Source organism: Rhineura floridana, chromosome 1, assembly GCF_030035675.1.
Source record: "Rhineura floridana isolate rRhiFlo1 chromosome 1, rRhiFlo1.hap2, whole genome shotgun sequence".
In the NCBI taxonomy this organism is placed as follows: Eukaryota; Metazoa; Chordata; class Lepidosauria; order Squamata; family Rhineuridae; genus Rhineura; species Rhineura floridana.
The window spans coordinates 65,539,548-65,546,173 of record NC_084480.1 but is presented as its reverse complement, the minus strand read 5'-3'; the positions used below and the strand labels follow the sequence as shown (position 1 = coordinate 65,546,173).

Sequence of the window (6,626 nt, the reverse complement as noted above, 5' to 3'; positions counted from 1 at the left end):
GAAGACCATTTGCATACCTTCAGCTTTCCAGATGCTGCAGGAGATAAGGCAGCACCAGTTTCTTCTGCCCATTCTGTCACAGACCATTCTGCCCATCCCTCTCCCCAGCTTGCAGAGTGGCATAACTAGAGGGAGCCCTGATCAATTCTGTCTTCTTGGGGTGTGAGTGGACAACCAAGTGGGGGAGGCAATGGGTAGGGGAGGCCATGGCTGCCTTATCTACTGCTACACTGAAAGAGGTACAAGGTATATGACTCTTCTCCAGCTATGAACCTGGCAACTGTAGTAGTACACAGTTGAACTAGGGCTGCCAAATGTTAATTTCAAAAATACTAACCTCCATATGGAGCTTAAGAGCATGCAGCATATGATGGAGCATGGAATAAACCTGGTAGAATCTCATAGGATTATAGGTGGAACTGGGTGAACCCAAGTGTCAGAATCATTTGCAATAGCAAACAAGCTCACAAAAATATTTGTTGGATCAGTTCTGACGTTTTCTGGTTTATCAGATATCAGGATATCTAGCAGACAACAATTGGACTGATGAGACCAGTAAAATAATGTGTGGCTGACTAGAACCCCTAAGTAAACAGTCTTTAAAATCAGGGATAGAGAACCTTTATTCCATGGTGGCCCAAATGTATATCTGCCCTAACAACTGCAGGCCAAATTTGATAGGTGGGTGGGACATCAGGTAACGTATTGTTCTATGGTCCTATTCTTAATGTTTTAAATTGTTTTAGTATCTTAAGTGTATGTTTCATGATTTTAATGTTACGAATAGTTTAATTCTATTTTAATTGTATATTTTTGTATGTTTTTTACCTATGAGTAGTTTTTATTTGTAAGCCGCCCTGAGTTCCAGTTTTGGAAAAAGGGTGGGGTAAAAATAAAGATTCATTCATTCATCCATTCTGAAGATGTACTCCCAGGCAGCATGCCTTCAAAGGGGCTTGCTCCAGCATCATAAAGGGGTTTGCATTACATCCCCTGCTAAAATTGAGTTACATGGAATGTCAGGTATGGGCCAGGTGGGCATGGTTTGCCAGGAATGGTGTAGGGGGGCAAACTGGGACCTCTGGCCATGGACCAGAGGCTGCCCAGCCCTGCTTTAAATTGTTTGTTTAGAAGTTCTAGTAAGGGAGCAGTCTATCAGGATATGTGGGAAGTCTATCAGGATATGCAGCCATCATATACACTTGACCAAAGAATGGTACACTAGTATCTGGGATGGTTATCCTTTCCCACCAAGCACACAGCTTCAGGATGGGCACATATGCCCTGGTGAGGGTGGACAGGGACAGCCACCTAGCCAACCAGAGTAGTCAAATCAATCCTGGTGATCAGTGGGTTGACAGATATCATAGACAGATCACCCTCACAGCCAAATGGGGAAGGGCTGCAGCTCAGTGGTAGAGCAGATGTCTTACATGCAGAATGTCTCAAACCTTGGCATTTCCAAGTAGGGCTGAGAAGGATCCTTGCCTGAACCCCTGGAGAGCTGCTGCCAGCCAATGTAGACATGGCTGAGCTAGATGGACCAATGCTCTATCTCAGTATCCTGCAGCTTCCTATGTTCCTAATTGTTCTAACAATCTCAGCTGCCCCTGTGGAAATCTGGGAGCTGTAGTTTTGTGAGAGTACAGAAAATGCTTTTTTGAGATCCCCCACCTTCCTTGCATTCAGCCACAATTCTTAGGGTTGCTTTGCTGAGGAAGCATTGTCAGCTAAACTGTTTAAGCTTGTGGTATAGTTAACACTTGCAACAGACATGAAAAACTGCTCTCCCTGGTGCTGAAAAACTGAGATCTTCTTGTCCCACTCCAATAGGTGAACACGTTTTATGCAATGGGCCTGCTTTGTTAAAAGGATCTTGAATGCTGAGAATTTCTATCACCTTTTCTCAAGAAGGAAGAGCAGCTTGGAGTACCTTTTTTATCTTGGTTCAAGCTGCAAAGTTATTTGAGGCTTTTTAAAATTAATTTCAGAGGGGAGAGAGAGGGAGAGAGGGAGAGAGGGGGAGGGAGAGAGAGGAGAGAGAGAGAGAGAGAGAGAGAGAGGATTTAAAATGAGGAGCATACCTCTTGGGGATTTTTGGCTGGATTCAGGTATCAGCACCTGCCATTTTTCATTTGACTCACTGGCTCATGGACTGATTTTCAGCACCTCTTTAATGGATGCATATCCAGGGTCAGTTATGAATTTGTTCTCCAAAGAATGTATTTCACCTTCTCACCTTGGCAGAGGAGGGGGTCTTTGAGGATTTACTTGCAGCATGGCTGTATCATCATTCAAATATGTATCTTTGCTCCAAAACACATTTAAAAGGACAGGGCAGATGTCGACATATTTGAAAGGATTCCAAGGATGCAAAATAGTCTAGAAAACAAATTGTGTGAAGGAAATGAGATTTATTTTGTGGCCACACAGAAAACCAAGGTGGCAGAGAGAGGAGGGGATCCTGACTTTTTTTTCCCAGATGTCAGACAGAAATGGGAAACCAGTTTCACTTACTGAAGGTTAACCCATGAACAATAGGTTTAAACGACAGGATGATTGAATTAGGTTAAATGCTAGAAAAACAAATGTCCTAATTAGAAGGGCAGTTTAGCTGTGGATTGGCTACCTGGGGAACTTTCTCCTTCCCTAGACACTTGATGAACAAGTATCTCTTGGCAGCAGAGGTCTGTGTGGAGGCAGGCACTGAAATACCCAGCTGTCACAGTTGGGTAGAAGCCAAAGGAAAGGAAAAGGGACTGTATAGTTCCCAGCTGCTACCACCAGTGAATAAGGAGGGGAATATTTAAACTTCAGGAAGATGAGAGATTATATTGCAATTGGCCTGATCCAGCAGGCTCTTCTTACATTCTTAAATTCTTATGATCTGGAGAGAATTTTTGCAGAGGCTTGCTGGACTGATATAGGAAAGGGGGAGGGGAGGGAGAAATGCAGCAAATGCAGCATGTGATTTATATTTTCAGATTGAAATAGCCTGAGGGCAGGGATGGGGAATCTATGAACCTCCAGATGTTGCTGGACTCCATCTCTTGTCAACTCTAGCAATGGTCAGGGTTGATGGGTGTTGTAGTCCAAGAACATCTGGAATGTCTCCCTGGTGTAAGGTTTTAGAAGTAAATACAGGAAGGAAACATGGCCCACTGGCGTAAAAAGAGGGGGGTTATAGTTCAGTGGTACAGCATGCCAAGGGTCCCAGGTTCAATCAGTGTTACCTCCAGTTAAAAACATCAGGTGGCGAGTGATGGGAAAGACACTGTCTGAGACTCTGGGGACCTGCTGCCTGTCAGAGTAAACAATACTGGGCTAGATGGGTAAATAGTCTGGACAACTACAAGACGGCTTCTTATGTCTCTATGAAAAGTGTAGCATCAGGACTTTAAAATGACAAGACAGTAGAAGACAGAAGGAAGAGCAGGACATTGGGAGGACATGAGCACTGCATTCTTTCATATTACCATTGACAGCAATAACATGGGGATGTATCTGCTCTGTGAGCAGAATGCTGCTTGCATACAGGACTTCTTCTTTCTCTCCCCACCCCCGCAAACCTGTTCTGGAGGGTCCCTCAACCCTCCAGAGCTCATTTTGAGGGTGCATAGGGTGGCTGCATGAGGAACTCCCATCCCACAAGAGGAAATCTCTTGCACTATAAATGTTGGATACAACCCATGGAATGGCTTAAGTGTGCTTTTAAAAAAAAACGTCAGCAGCAGCAACAATTATATATTAGACTGAGTTTTCTCAACCAAGTATTTTCTGTTCTGCTTCTTACTACACCAGCTCACCCTGGCGGGGTGTAAAATATCCTTGTTTTGATTGATCTTTTTCTCTTATTTAATTAGGAAGCATGAGCTCCTAGGGACAGAGTACTGAGCAATTACCCCTTTCTAATGGCAAACTGATTTACTAGGAATAAATTACTTTTTAAGACCATTGTGTTTCCTACATGTACAGTACCTTGGTTTTGAATATCTCAAGAAATAGTCCCCTAATCAAGTTGATCAAGACTGGTTCCACCCTCCTCAACTGCCTGATGTAGAAGAAAAGGGAAAGAAAACAAGGTATCTCTTGCAACCGAGAAACCATTTATTGTAATATTCAGACTTGTTTTTCCTAAAACGTTTGCAATTATTCAAACTTCAACTCAGCACTTTTCTTTCTTTCTTTTGCAAAGCTTTAGAATGCCTCAAAAACTCAGGGAAGAAATTATTGACATTCCATTCCCCGCCCCCCACTCAAGCCTGTTAGGTTCTTGCATTTATCAGTGACTGCATGTACAGCTAAATCCTGTTCATCTGATGCCAGCAGCAGCCTTGAATACCATCTTGTTGTGCAGATATTTGCAAATGCTGATTTTTTTGCCAGCATGATGTAGTGATTACACTGGCAGATTAGGAGTGGGGAGACCCTTGTTTTTATTTATTAATTATATTATATCCTTCTCATACAGAATATTTCTCTGGGCAGTTTACAGACCCACTAAAAACACAATAACGGAGAGGGGGAACAATAACAGCCCAAATTTTAAACAGTAAAACCAATCATAAATAATACAAGTAGCAATGAACCACCTACAACCAGCGCAGGCATAGCAGCTAAAAACAATTTCAATATCAGCATACAACCAGCAGAGGAACTTTGTTATAACAACAACAACAACATTTATAGCTGTCTTTCTGGGACTAGTTTACCCAAGGTGCCTTACATCTCATAAAAACATACCCACAAAAACTAACAAGTTAAAAGTAACAGTACACGTATTTAAACACACAGGCCAATTAAAATAAACAAAACAGCAAAATAGAGATGCTGTCCATTCAAACGTAGCTCTATAAAATGTGGCTTTGATTAAGAAAAGGTGGCTTGAACTAATTTAAAACCCTTCTTAAAATGTTGAAGAGCTAGGACCATGTAGAAAGTTCCATACTCTGGGAACTGCCACAGGAAAAGCCTTACAAGTGAATTGCAAGAATTTGATGCAAGAATTTAAAGGCACCAGATGACTATACCCATTAAAAGGCCGGGGAGAGCAAGAAGGTCTTCACTCTTGATGGGCCCCTAAAGAGCAACTCTGAGCTCCGAGAGGTCGTGGGGTGAGGAAGGGCAGCTGCCACGGGGGGGGGGATTTCCAAGCGTCTTGAGTCCCCAGGCCCTCCTTTGCACCTTGGTCTAGCGCCACCCTGGGGAGCTCCTCCTCCTCTTGGGGGCTTGGTGCCCCACCCCAGGCTTTCCTTGCCTCCCATAGCACGGCAGTCCTCGCTAGCCTGCCTCCCTCCCTACAGAGGAGGGCTATAGAGCCCAGCTGCTAGCTTGCAGCGGCATCTCGCTGGTGGTCCTGGGCCACTTGACCTTGGTGCTGGGGGCCATCGTCCACGGCTCCCTCCTGTGCCAGTGGCCCGGCCCGCACACACCATCACCTCAGAGTATGCCATGGCTAATGTCATTGCAGTGGCTTCTGGGCTCTTGAGCGTTGCTGCCGGCGTCCTGGCAATCCTGATGTTCCGGAGTTTCTCCCACCGTTGCCTGCCTTGGATCCTGGTTGTTATCTCCCTAGCAAATGTCCTGATCTCAGGAGCCTGCTGCATGGGGCTGGCACTTGCCATCTCCCTCACTGTTGTCAATGGTGGCCGTCATCTCTTTACCGGTTGCAACAGTTCTGCCCTTCCAGCTGATGCCTGCACTGTGATAACAAATGAGTGCCCTTTTGACACTACCCGCATCTATGACACAGCACTGGTCCTCTGGCTTCCTTCCTTGTTGATGGCAGCAGTGGAAGACAGTTTGTCTGCCTGGTGTTGCATAGCCTCCCTCTCTCTCTGTGGAATTGGCCCCTCTTCAGCCTCCTACAAAGTGGCCCTGCTTGAGGCAGCTGCCCCACAGGAGGTGGCTGCAGAGGAAGGCTCTGAAGGAGAGCCTCATCACCAGCATCTGGTTGAAATGGACAAGGGAGAGTGCTGCCTTTGAGGGTGGAGGGAAGAGAGCTACCCACTTTTGCTCCTAGACTGTCTTTCATGTTCTTGAACTGACAGATGGGCTTGTGTTCAAGGTGCAGAGCTGGCCAGGCAGGAATCTCCCCCAAATTGGTTTTTTTAAAGTGTTTTTAAATTTGTATATTTGTTTTTAATGTTTTTAATTGTTGTAAACCACCCAGAGAGCTTCGGCTATGGGGCAGTATACAAATGTAATAAATCTATCACCTAAATCACCATAGGGTAGGTGCCAGGTGAATCTCTCTGGGAAGGGCATTCAATGAGGTGCCACCACTGAAAAGGCATTCATTCACCCACACCACTTTGTTAAGTAGGGGAACCTGGAAAGGGGACTCCAGTTAGGATCTCAAAGCCCCACTAACCCAGAAAGTTCAGAGCCTGTCTCAGCCACAAGCTTACTTAGAAACTTTGAGCCAGTCACTATCTCTCAGCATGACTTGCCTCACAGGGTGTATTTAGAGGGAAACTGTCAAATACATGCACTCCCCCAACTACCATTTTATGGGGGTCTGAAGCCTCAAATAAGGGTCTAACACTGGTTGTTAGTAGGTTAGAAGTGTGAACTCTCTCCCAAGAGTTCACATTCTTTCTTGTATTAGGTCATAGACAACAAGC

The 6,626-nt window shown here is 44.8% G+C and overlaps 1 pseudogene; it reads left to right on the top strand.

Annotated features, from left to right (window-relative positions):
- Positions 1-206: 206 nt before the first annotated feature.
- On the top strand, positions 207-5,847 carry LOC133376542 (keratinocyte-associated protein 3-like; annotated as a pseudogene).
- The last annotated feature ends 779 nt before the right edge of the window (positions 5,848-6,626 follow it).